Source organism: Elaeis guineensis, chromosome 2 (assembly GCF_000442705.2).
Source record: "Elaeis guineensis isolate ETL-2024a chromosome 2, EG11, whole genome shotgun sequence".
NCBI classification, from domain to species: domain Eukaryota; kingdom Viridiplantae; phylum Streptophyta; class Magnoliopsida; order Arecales; family Arecaceae; genus Elaeis; species Elaeis guineensis.
In genome coordinates, this window is record NC_025994.2 from 18,284,065 (window position 1) to 18,302,155 (window position 18,091).

The following is an 18,091-nucleotide window of genomic DNA, read 5'->3' on the forward strand; positions in this document are numbered from 1 at the left end:
ATTCATCAAAATTTTGCAGAGATCTTGATATGTGGTGAGGTAGGGATTTGAATCCAGCCTTCTACATCGGCACCTTCTATCATGGTCAAAGTGTTGGAAGAACCACCTTGAATCGTTCTGTGATACCCCGGTCAAAAAAGAAAAAAATCCCAATTAGATATGCATTATTTTTAAAGTAAGCACAAATTTTTTTTAAAAAGAGAGAGAGAGAGAGAGACAGAGAGAATAAGCCAGTATATGCTCTGCACTTGTTGGAAATCCCAATCCAAAAAAAAAAAGAACTCCTAAAGGAGTTATTTCCCTCTCCAATTGAGACTCCAATTTCCATCAAGAGTCGAAGTTTTTCAGCTCCAAATCCTAAATTGACCCTCTATTTAAAGGATAGGCCTCTTCCTTGAGGCAGCTACTAGAAAAGACCGCCAATTGACCTTTCTTTTCTTCTTTCTCTTGGAAAGCTATTATTTCTATTCCCAGTGCTACCAGAAATTGGGGTGACTGACTGGCAGAATGAAGGTAAGGGCCATTGATTATCTAATTGATCTTTTTTTCTATCTTTTTAGGTCTTGTAATCATGAATTCTGATTGAAAAATCATTGGATTTGACCTGAACTTGGGATGCACTTTTTTTCTTCTTGGGATCCCGATCCTTTCTCTCTTCTCCATCCATCCACCGTTCATTTTCGGCCGCCATCTGGTGGTCTTCGTCAATCCTTCGGCCATGGCCGCCACTGACTGGGGCTCTCTTCCTTCCGAGAAGGAGGGGCAACCTGAAGGTCCTCTATTTTGTCAAAGAACCCACGAGAGGAAGAAAAGACGAAGAAGCAAGAAAAAACAAAAAGAAAGAAAAAAAGAAAAGAAAAGAAAAAAAGATAAAGAAGGAAGTTCTCTCTCTTATTGTCTTTCCCCCCACTTTGTCTCTCTCTAACTTCTCTCTTTACAATATTTTCTCTCTAGAATTATTTCTCTCTATGAAGTTTTTTGCTCTAAGGTTAGTCTGATGAAAGACTTTCTTTTGATGATTTTGATCGGATAGCATACCGGCACTCATCTTCACTATATTCGAATTTTATTAGATTTGATCATCTATGATTTTTATTAAATTATTTATACACTGGTTTAATCATGATTTGATGAAATCATCTTGCTCAAACCAATTGAGATGTTGAATAGTGTCGCTTAATTAGCACTATTCCATCTTATTAATTTCTCTCTTTTCTCACATTTTCTCTCTACTTGATATATGCACCCAATGAAGGATCCTAAATCCTGTTGCTTTGAATCCAAATTGATTCTGCTTGGAGGTTTTGAACTGCTCTATTAGCCTGACAACATACCGACACTATCCGAGCTTTTATCGAGTATTGCAAAATATGATCCTTGTTGGTCTCTATTAAAATATTATATTTTAAATAATTTTAATTAGATAAAATTATTTGATCAAATTGATCCCAATTATCAATCAGTATAATGATCTCCACTTTGACTCTTGTCAGGCACTAATAGATTGGATCATCCTTGATTTTTGTCAAACCACCTGTATCCCTAGTCTAATCATGATCAATAAAATTATCTTGATTGGACCAATTAGATTGTTATTGCTTTGCAAATCTTGTGAAGCTATCGAAACTTAGAATTTTTTTTCTTAAATAAAGTGATGGTTAAATTTTAATCAAAAATATGTTTTGAATAATAGGTTCTAATGGATCCCTTTAGGATTTAATTAAATCTATCTACTCATTGTTTCTATAAAGGTAAGTAATGAACCATTTTTTCGAGATATTTTATAATTTACTTTGAAAGTAAATAATTAACTTTTAATTTGTGTGATTTTATAATACTATATTTTGGATGGAATATGATTTAAAAATTTGAGATTTTTAAAAAATTATGATTTATTAATTTATTATGAAATATGTATATATTAATTGAAATTATGATATATATGTTATTCTATAAAGATATTTTTATTTATGTATCGGATTTGAACTCTCAGCCTAACTACGTTCAGTGAACTCTACAAATGGGGGTTATATATTGGTGTTCAGTTGGATCTTATTAATGTGAGTTATACATTGGTATTTAGTGGACCTTACTAATGAAGATTATGCATTGGTACTCTGATTATTATTGAGTTCTAACCTTGCCATAAGATATAAGTGTGGTTATAATCAAAAACTGTTGAGTTATATGTATTTTGAATCGAATTAGATTTATGATTATATATGTATATAAATATTTAAAAATATTTTATTTACTTAAATTAGTATGAAATATGTTCTTATGTTTATTCATGGTATTTATTTTGAATATCATATCTTATCATAATATCTGAAATATCCAGTTGAGATATTCATTAATTATTAGATTATCAAGCTTATTCTCTCCTTTCTTTTCAGATTCAGATGCTTAATTATGGATATGAGTACAGCTTTAAGAATAAGTTTAGAGACAAAAGTCGACAGTCTCAATCGAGTTTAAATATAGATCTATTATTATGTTTTACAGAATTATTATTTGAGATTTAATTGATGTAAGATCTTTTGAATATTGTTAGAATTTTGTAAGAGATTAAAGTTGATTTTAGTTAGTTAAATTTTAGACTTAATTTATTATGAATTCTACTGTGATACATTGATATCATGTTGAAAATGTCTTGTATACTTGTGAAGAGAGTTCTCTATGAGTATGCGCCAGTTGCAACGACCTGCATTTTCTAAGTGATGTTTTCTAAAAAGGATGTCTTGGTGCATAAGGCTTCCTTTATCATAGAATCTCGAGTCTCACATGCGAAGAAGCTATTTCAAAATTTCAAACTTATGATATTTAAATTAAAATGGAGCAACCTTACAACTGCACTTTGCCTCCTCTTTGTGGGTGTGTTCTATTGGATAATAAGGATTCATGGGTGGTTTCCTAAATAATGAAAAATCTTTTTTTACCAAAATATTGAAATTTGAATATCGAAAGCTATATAGTCTTTATTAATATATTCAAATATATCATCATGTTCATCTCTATGCCTTTTATAATCAAATCCCATATGGTATATTTCATGTCATGTTTGTGCTCGTCTCCATGCCATTTTTGCCCAGATTTTTGAATTTGAATTCAGTCATCTTACTCATCTATGTGCTCCTCATCTTGGGCCAAGAGTCTCGTAGACCCAGTTTGAGCTGCAACAACTAGGAAAAGTGTGAAGGAAGCGTCCAGTTGGGCATCAGACCATATAAATGGAGTGGTTAATGATCCGATGTCTACCTTTTCTTGAACAAAAATAGCAATAAACCTCTATACGTTTCATCCTTGCATGAATTACAAATTGATTATGTCAAAAAAAAAAGTGTAGGTGGTTGACCAAAGAAGAGTCTAATATCATTATAGAAGGATAGTCATGTAATTTACATTGCAGTTGAAGCTTTGACTTTACTCAGCTTCAATGCTATGTGGAGCCACAGTGGCTTCATGGCCTTCCAAGAAATAAAATTGCCTCCAAGATATATAGGGCAGTAGAGCATTCATTCTTATTTGAAGGAGGGAGAGGCTTGGTGGCCATTGGAGTAGAGAAAGATCTTCTATTTGACCTTGCTCTGTAACTCAAATGCATACTTGGCTTGATGAAGAAAAAGACCTCCTAAGAAGTGACTAACCTTTACCGCAAGGGAGTAACGATTACGGCCAAGATCTTTATGGCAAATTCCTGATGCAGTTGACCGATGGATTGATGAAGAAGGGTAATAATTCAAGTGATAGCAGGAAAATACTAAACCAGTCAAACCAAGCTCGAGGGATCTGCAGGAGCCTATAAAGTGACTTCTTAGGCCTGGAAACATGATCAGGCAAATACGGATCCTTGAAGCCCAGTGGCTGATCCATAAATATGAGCTCATTAAGCTATCCATGCCATCCATGTAGGAAGGCATTTTCTACATCCAAACTGTCAAAGTTTCCAATTGTGAGACAGTGCAACACTTCAGATGATATGAATAATAGCAGCTTTGATAAGAGGCAAAAAGTTTTTTTTTAAACCTGAGCAAATTAACCCTTTAGCAATTGGTCAAACTTTTAGCTTCTTAACAGAGCCATTGGCTTTGATCTTTGTTTTGAAAACCCACTCATAACCAAGTCCTATTGTCATGTAGCTTAGACAATTGTTCCTTCATTGCGAAGAGCAATCCTTAATGCTTTGGTGCTGACTTCACAGACTTGGATTCCATGGAAACATAATTTGTAGTCAATAAGCAATAATTAGACAGAGGATATCGGGATTAACTCTGAAGATCCCATGACGTTTTTTTCATGGGTCGCAATTCTTGAAGTATTTGGCTCGGCGGTCCAAGAACACTGTTGGGTAACATCTCTCTCTCTCTCTCTCTCTCTGGAAGGACTAATCTCCACCTTTTTCTATAGAATGTGCATCTTATCTTTGGAGCTAACTCCAACCCGAAGCAAACCACTGCCCCGTGCTCAATTGGCAAGGGTGAACCATTATCCTTCATCGTTGAGGTAAGTTCTTGTCACGCTTCGGATCCGAGATCGTGAACCAGAGATCATTGAAACTGACATATACTCATAGAGAACTCTCTCCATAAGCATGCAAGGCATCTCATTATGATATCATAAAGCCACGGTTAAATAAAATTCAAATAATTAATGTTCAACTTTAATTCAAATAACTAAATTGAATGCCTTACAAAATAATATTCTATAGTTTCGCATCAATTTCAATAAGTTTTAATCTAAAATAAAAAATATCAAAATCTGCTTCTAGTTCTCTCTCCCATGAAAAATCCCCGAGTCAAACTAGTCTTTTAAATTTATAAAAATAATAAAATATAGAATAATGAGTTAAATAGTCCAGTAAGTAATGTACGCTTTATCTAGATAAATCAAGCAATAATAATATACTGAAAATAAGCATTCAAGATGCATCAATTCAAAATATACAACATTAATCAAAATAAGATCCATATAAATTTATTTTCATTCATAAATCAATTTTTTAAGATATCAGATTAATTTCGACAAGCATGAACTAATCAAAGTATAAACATATAACTTCTACTGACAAGGTATCAAATTACTAATATATTTAACTATCCTACTGGTAGGATATTAAAATACTAGCGCACAATCCTCATTGAAAAGATATCATAGTACCAGTATTTAATCATTCCATTGGTAGGATATCAAAGTAACATTTAATTGTCCTACTAACAGGGTATTAAAATACTAGTATTTAACCATCTCACTAGCGGGATATCAAAGTACCAGCATTTAACCTCCATCCCCACTGATGGGATTCGATACATAGTCAAGCTGTAAGTCAAACTTTATCTCAAATCAATATATTTTTCTTAAAAATATATTTTATATTTCAAATCAAATAATCTATAAAGCCATATAACATCGAAATCAATCAATACGATTCATATCAAATTTAATACATTTGATCATTAATCATTTAATATTTTAAAAAATATATATATTCGATAATTCAAAATACATGTATTACATTCATAAATCATAAATAATTCAATATAAAAAATATTTTATAATTTACTGATAAATCTAAAAAAAATGCAGCATTATTTATCTCACATATGCTCTAACAACTTTACATAATTTCATAAAATTATTTTCAAAATCTTCAATTCATAGATTATATCATGGTATCCCATTACTGGACATCTTCTTATCAAGTTAATTATAACCCTATACATAATTGAGTCCAATAATTAGAAAGGATGTGGATAATTAAGAAAGACATAATTGATGGATAACCTCATCCAATAGTTCCATTGATCTAGTCATGAAAATCTTATTCGATCATAATTAAACTAGGATATATGTGATTCAATAGAGATCAAGGATGGTCAAATTAGTAGTTTTTGATAGGAATTAAGATGGAGGCTAACATGATACTCGACGATCAGAGATCAATTCGGTTAAATAATACATTTAATCAAGATTGGATTAAAATACAATTGACTTTATAAAGATCAAACATAATTGAATCTAGTGATATCCGACAAAGGCCAAGTAATAGAGATTGATGTCCTAATCAGTCCGATCAAAATGATTTAATCAAATCATGATTGAACTAGTATACAGATGATGCAATAGAAATAATGATGATTAGATCTAGTGGTATGTGGTCTAGCCAAGATCGGTATCAACATGCTGTCCCATGACCATGGATCAGGACCTCTTCATCGAGGCCGATCAAACTCATCGAAACAAAGCCCTTCATTAGATCAATCCTAGAAGACAGGCATAATCTAGAAAGAAAAATTTATAAAGAGAAATTAGAGAGAGAAACTAGTGGAAGTGCGCAAAAAGAAAGAAGAGAAAGAGAAGAGAGAGAACCTCTCTCTCTTCTATTCTATTCTATTCTTTCTTCTTTTTTCTTTTCTTTTTTTTTTTCTTCTATTCTTTTCTTCTCGATGGAAAAGGAGACTTACATCCCTTGATTCCTTCACCAAAATAGAGGACCCCCCATCGGTCGTGGTTGTGGCCGATGGTTGCTGGGATGATGGTGGTACTGTCGAGAGGTCTATCCTCGATGGTCGATGGTGAAACTGATCGAGAAAAAAAAAATCAAAGTGACAAAAATAGGAGCATGGTCTTTTATGGAAAATATGGCGATTGCTGGCCAGATTTAAGGCTTTGGTGGTTAAGAAAAAGTGAGAAGAGGGTTAGAAGGTTTTGTACCATATTTTCGACAATGATTGGTCATGATTTTTGTGGACCCAATGATGCACTCCATAAAGAAGAAAGGGAGATAAGAAAAAATTGTAGGCTATCTTCGGCAACCGGGTACGAAGGGAAAGGGCATGGGCTCATTAAATAGAGTGAAGGGATTTTGATTTCCACTCGAAATTGGCTTCCCTCTAATGAAATCGAGAGGAAAAAGGAGACTTGTATTGGGAGTCTCCTTCTCTTCTTCTTCTTCTTCTTCTTCTTTTTTCTTTTTTTGTCACCATGCTTTAAAATTTGGGCATCTTTTTTTTTTCCCTTTTTTTTGGTGCTTGCTCCAAGATTCAGTCAATGAGAGTCTTCTCCTTTTTTTTTTTTTTTCTCACCATGCATTAAAATTTGGGCATATCTTTTTTCCCCTTTTGGTGCTTGCTCTAAGATTCATGCGGCTGGTTGGGGGCTATCACATTTCTCCTTAGAGGGAGACACAATCGAAGAGATATATAGAGATTGCATTAACTGGTCCAGAAGTGTTGCGGGCTCTAAATCAGCATTTAAAATAGAAACAACCTCAAAAGTCTTGGATTCTGGTTTAGCAAACTCAAAAGCAGGCTCTAAGATAGGCCCAGTAAATAGACCGGACAACATGGAAATAAATAAACTTGTAGAAGTTGGCGATGGGGCATATAATTAGTTGGTCGTTCGTACATAAAAAAGTAGTTATTTCTTCATCATATTTACCAGAAACAACTAAAGTGTTGGGTTCAAGAAAACTAGCTTTCATCAAACACAACATATTTACATACATTTTAGTCTCTGCTCATAGACCTGGTTTGACCTGCAATAACTCAAATGCATAAGCTCTGGTGGGGGGTCATGAGTCCCTAGTCCATGCACCCAGATTTCAACGAAACCTCCATGGTCTAAAACTCACAACATCCATTATCAGTCTCAAAATGTTATCTAGTCCAACGATGTGGCCCGTCTCATTGCTCAATCCTTCACATATCGCTGACACATATCTATGTTTGAACCACTAATCAAAAGACACATTATATGTGCTATTAGATCAAACCACCAATCTCCCCTCATTTTAGATGCAACTCAAGAAGTAATAGAGATCAGATTAAAACTGGGTTAAATAAGATAACAGAAAGCTCTTACATCATCTTATCAAGACTAGCTGAAATCAAAACATCAAGAAATCCTGATTCCTAGAGAGTCTCAGAAACTTCAAGAAACTAAAAATGAGAAAAAGAGTGAGATTAATGACTTGGAATGGAGATAACAGAAAGGTCTTACCCAAATGAAAGTCATGGAAAAATCTAGTCATTCTTCAAGGGATGTTCTGCATGATGAAGAGCAATCAAGAGATATGGTCTAAACATCAAGAAATCCGGGTTAAGAACATCCGGGAGAATAAAAACCGAAGAAAACCTAGCCAGTCTCAAGAACTTCAAGAAACGAGAAACAAGAGACAGATATTATTGACAGTTTGGAATGGAGATAACAGGAAACACTCGGTAAGATGGGCGTCACAAAGAAGTCTACTCATTGTTCAAGGAGTATTATGCATAATGAAGGACAATCAAGAAATCAGATCAAAACATCAAGAAATCTAATTTACGATATCTAGGAGAGCAAGAAACAGAAGAAAATCTAGCTAGGCTCAGAAACTTCAAGAAATAAGAAACAAGAGACAAGGATTAATGGTTTGGAATGGAGATAATAGGAAGCTCTTACCAAGATGGATGTCCAGAAGAAATTTACTCATTCTCCAAGAAGTATTCGGCATAATCAAGAGCAATCAAGAAATCAGATCAAAACATCAAAAAATCTGGTTAACATCATCCAAGAGAGTGAGAAACAGAGGAAAACCTAGCTAGTCTCGGAAACTTCAGGAAGATTAATGATTTGGAACAAAAATAACAAAAAGCTCTTTGAAAGATGGGTGTCACAGAGAAATCTACTCATTCTTCAAGAAATATTTCATATAATGAAAAGCAATCAAGAAGTTAGGTCAAAATACCAAGAAAACTTGGTTAAGAACATCCAAGAGAGCAAGAAACGGAAGAAAATCTAGCTAGTCTCAAAAACTTCAAGAAGCGAGAAACAAAAGATAGAGATTAATGATTTGGAATCAAGATAACAGAAAGCCTTCACCAAAAATGGACATCACAGAAAAATCTACTCATTCTTCAAGAAGTATTATTCCATATAACGAGAAGCAATCAAGAAATCAGCTTAAAACACCCAGAATTCCAAGACCATGAGAGCAAGAAATAGAAAAAAAAAAAAAATAGCCAGCCTTGGAAATTTCAAGAAACAATAAACAACATATAATAGAAAGCTCTTACAAAAATGGACGTCATGGAAAGGTCTACTCATTCCTCAACAAGTATTCCGCATAATAAATAGCAATCAAGAAATCATGTCAAAATGTCAAAAAAAAAAAAAAAAAAAAAAATCAAGGTTAAGAATGTCCAGGAGAGAAAGAAACTAAAGAAAACCTAGCTAATCTAAGAAACTTCCAAAAATGATGTTTTGACTCGATTTCTTGAGAAACTAAAGAAATCAAGTCAAAACATCAAAAAAAATCTGGGTTAAGAACTCTAGGAGAGTAAGAAATAGAAAAAAACCTAGCAAGCTCACAAGCTTCAAGAAATAAGAAATAAAATTCAACAAAATTATCTAAAAAATGTCACCACCATCATCTTCCTCCTCATCAACCTCATCATCAATAGAGCTAGATGATCCATCATCCAATAAGCTTGGAGCCAGGGTTCCACTAGTACTTCCTATTATACCTGATTTTCATTGATACATCCGTACAATCAAAACAGCAAAAAATAAATAAGTTGTCCATAACACAAGAGTACAAGCAATAAAAAAAATAAATAGTATACAAAAATAATTATCCGACAAAAACCCTCTAGCATGCATCCAATCTTCAAAACAAATCAAAGCTTGAACCATCTTTGATTTAAGTGAGCTTCTCTAAGGATTTATCATCTTTTCTCTAATGCTAAAAGCAGATTCTAATACAACTATAGAGATTGGGATAGTCAAAAGATCATGGGCCATCAACATAAGCTTTGGATACTTTGATGAATTCTTATACCAATAGTCTAAAATATCAATTTTACTATGTATATCGTATTCATTGCATTCTTTCAAATACATATCTAATTGAGACTTTTCAAATTAGGGACTGGATAATTTGCTCATAAATTATTTGTAGTCATTAAAGTCAGCATCATCGTCATGAATGCCAATTGAAGAACTTGAATCAATGGAAGATCCAATATTAGATAAAGTGGCAGGAGCATTTCTTCTATACTCTTTAGATAAATCATAAACGATTTCCACAATCTTTTTTATATGCACTTCACCACTCTCACCATAAAGCTTGGTAAAACAATAGCTTATTATATATACCTTATAGCAGGGATCCAACATTGCCGCACAAGACAAAACCAAATGATGTTCAGCCCAATACTTATCAAATGTTCAATGCATATCATCATTCATATTAGATATGAAATTGTATAGACCCATTTTTGCTTCTAACAAATGAGATCTTCCATACCCCTTTGAAGTTAATATTAGAAGTTGGATATTTAGTACTAGAAAACATGCATGTTACTTCATAATATACTTTTAAGAATCTATGAAGTATTCTTACAATTTTTTCTGTTCCTCTTCGGAAAGTGCAAACTTAAAATTTTTATCTCTTTGTGCCTAATGTTATAACACATTCTTGAAATAAAGTGCATGATCAAGCATCAAATATATCAAATTCTATCTCACAAAGACATCACAATATAATTTCTTCTATATATTCAATTGAAAACTCTTAGTGGCAATTTCATAGAACTTCCTTTCTTAAGAAACTGATTTTTTGATGTACTTGATTGCATTACGAATTTTAGTAGTCACATCTTCAATAATCTTTATATTACACTACATAATGAGATTCAAAATATGACCACAACAACAAATTTGAAAAAAACTTACCATCACATAGTGAAGAGTTTTTTGCAAGAAATTGATATTTGAGAAAGTTAGCCATTGAATTATTATAAGATGCATTGTCCAATGTGATGTTAAAAATTTTGTTGTCTATTTTTCATTAAGCCAAGCACAATGCTATCTCATCTGCTATAGATAGCGCATCAAAAGGAGGAATTAAGGCCCTAAAACAGATAATTCTCTTCTGCAACTTTCAATCACTATCAACTCAATAAATGATGATATAAATATATTTATCAATTGTGTGCTCAGATTTTCAATTATCAGAAGTCAAATAAATTCTACACTAAGCTTTCATTAACTTCTTCTAGACAAGTTCTCTCTCTTTCATATAATAGTTCTCACAGTATACCAACTTATATTCTTAAACTCTTGATAGTTCACAGACATAAAGTACCTAACGACAGACTCCTTTACAATGATAAAACTATTTTTTAGCCACCAAAAAAATAATAAGTAATTTATGTGACTCTTCATGATCAAATTTATAAATTTTTACCGATGTACTTCCATCAGCGGAAGTATGAGTTTTAAGCATACATTGCCTAATATCTTAGTTTCTCTTTTTAGGATATCTTTTTATATGATGCAATAAATGAGAAGTTCCTTTGTTAGAACTAGCTGCAAATAATCTCTTACAATACTTGCATTTAGTCTTCACTTCATCATTTTCTATAATCCTCTCCATGTCATTCCACCCTTTAGAATTTAACTTCCGATGCTTAGGACTATCTGTTGGCACAACTGCAGACCATGCATGAAAACCTGGTGATTAGCCAGCAACAAAAGAAAAGATTACCTAGATGCGAAAGCATACGAATATATTCAAGAATGAGGGCGATCAAAAAGATCCTAGATTCAAGAAGAAGGGAGAGAAGATGAGGTAGCGGTAGAGTTCTTGGGAGAAAGAGCTTTATTTTGTATCTATATTCAGCATACAATATAGGAGAGTTCTATAATCTTTGCCCTAATTACATATATATATACCTATATAAAAGGGTCAAGACCAAGCTCAACAAAACTTGCAATAGCTAACCCACTGTGCACTCACCGAGCCTTTGTACACCCATGTCTCGCTATGCACTCACTCTTCAGACATAAACCCAATCCAAATCATGGATTAGCCCTTTAAGGCCTCTTTAATTAAGGCCCTAAGTCACCTAAGATCAGATTTGACCCTAGGCCCAACCAACAGACTTATATTGCTTCTGTCCAACCCAAAAAACTGTCCAGCCAAGATAACTGAGGATGCTCGAGCCAAATGAGCCGCACCACGACCCAGATGCAAATACCTCAGCTCCACCTAATTCACCTCGGTGTTTGGGTCGGCAACCACCAAGATAACTTACTGACTTGAGCTACCCTCGATACCACACTGGTCCAAGGTATTCTGATATGAAGAACCCCTGATATTGTCCTGATCCGAAGAATCTACAGTACCTCGGATTCCTTGATTTCTCTGTTGGCTCTTCGACTGATACTTCGGCTGGCTCGCTCGCTTAACTCTTAGGCCTCTTCTATGTTCTCATGGCTCGAAAGCACCACACCTGAGCTCACAATCTCTATCTTAGTGTTCTCAAGTCCTTGTAAACTGAGCTTTATCCTTCAAACCCATTCGAGTTATGCACATCTGAAAACTGCTTTGAAGAAGTACCTTCATGAGTGTATCTAATTGATTCTCCTTTGTATGAAACTTCACCAGCTCCACTTCACCTTTCTTTACCAGCTTTCTGATCTTATGGTACCTCACATCTATATGTTTTGTTCGAGCATTATAGAGTTAGTTTCGAGCCAGCTGCAGAGCACTCTAACTATCACTGTATAGTACAACTATGCTCTACTTCACCCCCATCTCAGCAATCAGCCTCCTCAGCCAAAACGCTTCCTTTGCAGCCTCGGTAATACCTATATATTTAGCCTCTCTAGTGGATAAGACTGTAATAGGTTGAAAGGTTGTTTTTCATGACACCGATCCACCGAACATGCGAAAGAGATAACCAGTGGTAGACTGTTTTGTATCAGGATCACCTGCAAAATTTGCATCAATAAACCCTTTCAATGGACCTAAAATCTCAGACTTCCTCCTAGGTCCATCCTACTATCCAAAGGTCAGTCCAAGCCTTCGAGTTTCCTGAAGATATCGCAGGATCTACTTTAGTGCCTACCAATGCTTCTTTCCCGAATTTGCCATGTATCTGCTCATCTGACTCACTATATGTGCTATGTCTAGTCTGCAACATACCATAGCATACATTACACTACCCACGACATTGACATATGAAACTGTCTCCATGTACTCTCTTTCTTCCTTAGTCTGGGGCCACTTTTGCTTTGAGAGAGACATATGGCTTGCCAATGGTGTTTCAATTGGTTTGGCTTTATCCATCCCAAATTGTTAGAAAATCAGATAGGATGCATGTATAGATTTCAAAAACTTTTCAATCACAGCGAAAAAATAATTGGGTTAAACTCTTTAACCCCACCTCATCTAATCCTACTCAAGCTCAAAAGTAAAGACATACGTATAATCTCAAAAATAAAATGAGGATGAGATCAAATCTCAATATCTTTGCATGGATAGAAATTTACCACTACCGATGATCTCAGATTTGAAGGTTCTTGAGCCGCACACTTGTTCGGCCTCTACAAATATCCATCAGGATCAACCTTAAATCTTTCTTCTCGAAGAAAGATCCATGCCTCTTGAACTTTGATCAGCAAATGATCTGGACTGCAACTTCAACCTTTAAACTGCTATCTCCTTCTCCTCGTTTCTTGCTGTAGAAGAGGATCCTTCTTCTTCTTGGCATATGAAATAAGAACACCCAACCCTTGGGCGTGGGAAAGAGAAGACGAAAAGAAGGTGTGGCATGAAGAAGGAGAGAGGGTATTTTTATTTCACAAAATTCTATATCCTCAAATCCTAAGAGACTGTCTCTTTAAATAGATCCTTCTTTGATCCAAATTAGAAATCAATTAACTTAAAAAGGCATGTCTTTATCTCATAAGGATTTCTATCTTTTTAATCTGATTTTTTTTTTTATTAAAATTAGACTTAATTGGTAGGACATCAACATATTTTGATAAGTATATGGGGTGCCCCAGTTAGATAAGGCAGTCCGAGTAGGCACTCCTTACAATAGAGGACAGGTAGATGTTGGCACCCCCTTAGGATTTTCTTGCACAATAGAGGGGGCATAGCCCCTCTCTCTCCTTCCACACCAATGCAAAAGAGAGCGTGGGCCCCTTTCTCTTCCTCACACCAAACCAAGAGATGGTGCCCCATTGAAAATTTCAAAAGAGATGCATAGCGCCATCTCTTCTTTCCCTTAATTCCACACATAATATCAAGAAATAAATAAGAAGATAATGAGAAGATAATTTAGCTAACTTATTGACTTAATCCAATCTTCTTGGGCTCACAATTAGGCACCCAACTAAACCCTAATGGATTTAGGTTAGGTTCAATGCAATAGACTTGATCCAATCGAAGTTTTGAGAAGAATTAGATTTAACCATATGTTAGCATGGTTCTCTTAAACTCAACAGGATTTCAATAAATCCTAATCCAATTAGAACTTCATAAGTCTAATTGGTAAATTCAAGATTAAATTTCTTAATATATGACTCCATAGATATCATTCTATCTGGTAGTGAGATATATTGTGATCTCCATCATAATACCATCAAAATTCTTTTTAATAGATTGGAATAATTCCAACTTTACTCTTCGAACGCTATAAGAAAAAAAATTTTTTACCATGGTATTTTGCCGTCACCAATAATCATTTGCCGTTGCAAAAGAGTATTTGCGATGGCCTTGCAACGGTATTTTAACCGTCGTCATTTCGACTATAGTAAAAACTCTACGACAGAGGAATGCCACTGCAAAAAAATTTTTGTGACAACTTTATGTGACGAAAATTGCTTGCATCGCAAAAGGGCATCGTATAAGATATATTTGTGATATTTATTTGCGACGAAGGATGCCGTTACAAATAACTTTTTTCCACAGTATTTTATCATCGTAAATAAGTATTTTATTTCTGCGACAACTATAGCCGTCACAAATAGTAGTAGTAAAAATTTTTTTATTACAGTACTCCACCGTCGTAAATAGTGGTAGCAAAAATTTTTTTTTTCTTACAGCACTTTACCGTCACAAATAGTGGTAGCAAAAATTTTTTTTTCTGTACAGCACTTTACTGTCGCAAATAATGATAGTAATTTTTTTTTATTATTTTTAATATATTATTTATGACAACAAATACCATCACAAAAAATATAAATTATATTTTTATTAATTATATTTATTTTTTTATTTTTTTATATAAATGTGCCTGTGAACTTGTAACCATTATTGATACACCTGTTATTAATTAGAGAGAAAATAAAGCATAATACTAAAATATTAAAAATAAATCCATTCAACCAAAAATAAGTTAAAATGCATTGTCCAATATTGAAAATTTATACAAATTTTATTTAAACATAACATAAGTATTCAAGTACATGTCCATTGTTGAAAATATAATAAAAAGCAAAACAGAACATGAAATTTACTTGCTTCGTTTTCATGGAATTGTACCTAAATATGAAAATAAATAAAAAAATATATTAGTTTCATAAATTATTATAAAAAATATAAAATGAGGTCGCTAACAAAAATAAATTTTTTAGGATAAAATTTACAATGGAATCTTTTTGTATCATCAGAAAACTGAATGCCTCTCTAATTTCATAATGGAGAAGAAATTTTGGGAACATTTCATTATGTTAGGAAAAGAAAAGAGCAAAAGAGAGATGAAGAACACAATGGCATGCTTTCATGTGGTTGACGGCCAGCATAATCCGTAACCTTTGATCATGTTAGTCCTGTTGACCAGGAATAAACGTTAAAACTAGAATTTAGAAATCCATCTATTTTAATTAGATGTAGGATGGAATTATGAAAAGCATAATATTAATTTATTAGCTCATGGATCAGGAATTCCGAATTCGGCATATATTATCTTAATAAACTAATAAATATATTAATAATTTTTTTTTTTGCATCCTTATGCAGGTAATGCTCCATTAGTCATAGCACGTGGTGGCTATTCAGGGATCTTTCCTGAGTCCAGTCAATTTGCATACCAGTTTGCATTGGCAACAAGCTTGAAAGAAACTGTTCTGTTATGTGATCTGCAATTGACCAAAGACGGGCTGGTATTTGCCATTCAGATTTGAAACTCGATAATTCTACAACTATATCAACTGCATTTCCAAAGAGAGATACAACTTACTCTGTGACTGGACAGTCTGTTCATGGATGGTTTTCAGTGGATTTTACTTCAGATGAGTTACTCAGCAATGTCACGAGTAAGTACGTACATCAGGGTTCTTGTACTTCCAATAGGAAATTTGCTGGTGGTTCTGTTAGCTTGTTGATTAATTATAGAATACAGACTGCAGGCTTCTCCCTTAAGATGCATAATAATTTTAGCAATTAATCAGCACATCATGCTTATTTTCTAAAGGGGGGAAAAAAAAAACAAAGTGTTCGGAATTCATGAGCTTGAGTAAAATATAACTATTGAAATAAAGCAAAAGGGTCTTTCTGAAACAATGGTTCATCATCTGATTTCTGTTATTCATGGAAAGTAGGTTCTATAAGTGGTCCTACAGTCTGGATGTCATAAGCTGAAGTGGAGAAATTTTTTCCAATTTATGCAGCACATGTACAACATATGCATGTGAAAATTGCTCGGAAACAGATTCAAGTATATGCATATCATTTTCTTTGTACTTTCCGTGGAAAACACTATGAAAAGGCAGCCCATGCGTCACCTTTGTTAAATATTTTTTTGTCAACCAAAAACTATGGAATTTATCAGAATAGTCATCTTGGGTGGAGGGTAATGTTGTTGTTCATCAGTTTGATGTATAATTTGTTTAGAAGGTTAATACTTAGCTCTCAATTCTATAAATTTGCAGTTCATCAAAAAATTCTATGAATTTGTAGTTGGATCTTGGAAATCAGTCTTCTTCTTTATGATTCATATGGTAACCAAATTTGCTGCTTGATTTTTTGATGAAATTCAAACTGTAGACTGACTATTATCTCATCGTTATGCTACTTTCATTGATCTGGATTAATAATAAACTTTTAATAAACATTTGGACAACTTTTTTGAAATATTTTTCCACATTTTGCTCCTTGTAAAACATTTAACGACAAAACTATTAAAAATGATAGTTTGAAGGAAAATTTGAATAACAAAAATATCATCACAAACCTCATCAGGCATCTGGGTGAATCTCTCATTTTCCAATGCATGTGTTTGGGGAGCACTAGATGCATCTGAAACCTATATATTATAAAAAGTTGAAAGATATAAAATTAATTATAAATAATAATCAATTAATGTACAATATAAATCTAACTAAATAAATAAATCATATCTATCCACTACTGGATGGCACCGAATGAGGAGTATCTAATGGGCTGCGCACAAAACATCCACTCGCTATCTGGGCATGCATCTGATGGAGCTGTACCTCCAAGTAGAAAATCTTGTCATCAAACTCAGTTTGAAGCTCATTCTGAATCCTCCTAATAGCCTCCTCTGATGGTGCCTGAAAAGATTGTTGATGCAAACGTCGCTTTGTCATGCTCGAACTCCATGTATGCATCCATCCATATCTATCTTCTCCCAACACCTCCACAAAGATACGATCTTTTAGTTCTGGTGTGCGCTCGTCCTCAAGTACCTCCTTAAGTCATCGTTTCATCTCCTCCTATAATAAAAAATTATAATATTGATATTAATATATAAAATATACTATATGTAAAGAGAATTTAAATTATGCATTTACAATATACTCTTGTGCATTCACATCAATGACACTCTGCTTTGAAGTACGTGTTCTAATAAACATGCTTAGTCGATCTGTTTCTAATCCCTTTGCTTCCATCTATTAACATAAATAATCTAGAAATATATAAGAATTTACACTAGAGTTATATTTAATATAAATTTATAATATTCTAAATATACATTTGCTCTAATAATAGAAAATAAAGTTCTCCGTCTTATGCAAGCCTCCCAATATCTTCCTATTATTTTTATTTCATGCACACTGTACCTACAAAAGTTATTAATGTAATTAAAAATATAATATATAATTTTATTATATGAAAAAAAACTAATCATAAAAGAATAAGTACTTAGACATCTTCTTGTCCCCAATAATGAACAAGTACCTCCCATTGATCAGCTTTCACATATGGAGAAGGTCTAGAGATAAGATTTTCTTTCCATTGGTGATCATCATGGTAATGACGCTTGATATAAGACTTTCAATTTCTCCACATCTCACC

At 33.6% G+C, this 18,091-nt stretch overlaps 1 long non-coding RNA gene across 1 annotated transcript; it reads right to left on the reverse strand.

The window, feature by feature from the left end:
• Nucleotides 1-9,064: 9,064 nt before the first annotated feature.
• Nucleotides 9,065-17,079, reverse strand: LOC140855419 (uncharacterized). Its single transcript, XR_012138353.1, has 2 exons — nt 17,007-17,079; nt 9,065-9,503 (listed from the first exon to the last, which is right to left on the reverse strand). It is a non-coding gene; the product is annotated as an uncharacterized lncRNA (long non-coding RNA).
• Between the last annotated feature and the right edge of the window lie 1,012 nt (nt 17,080-18,091).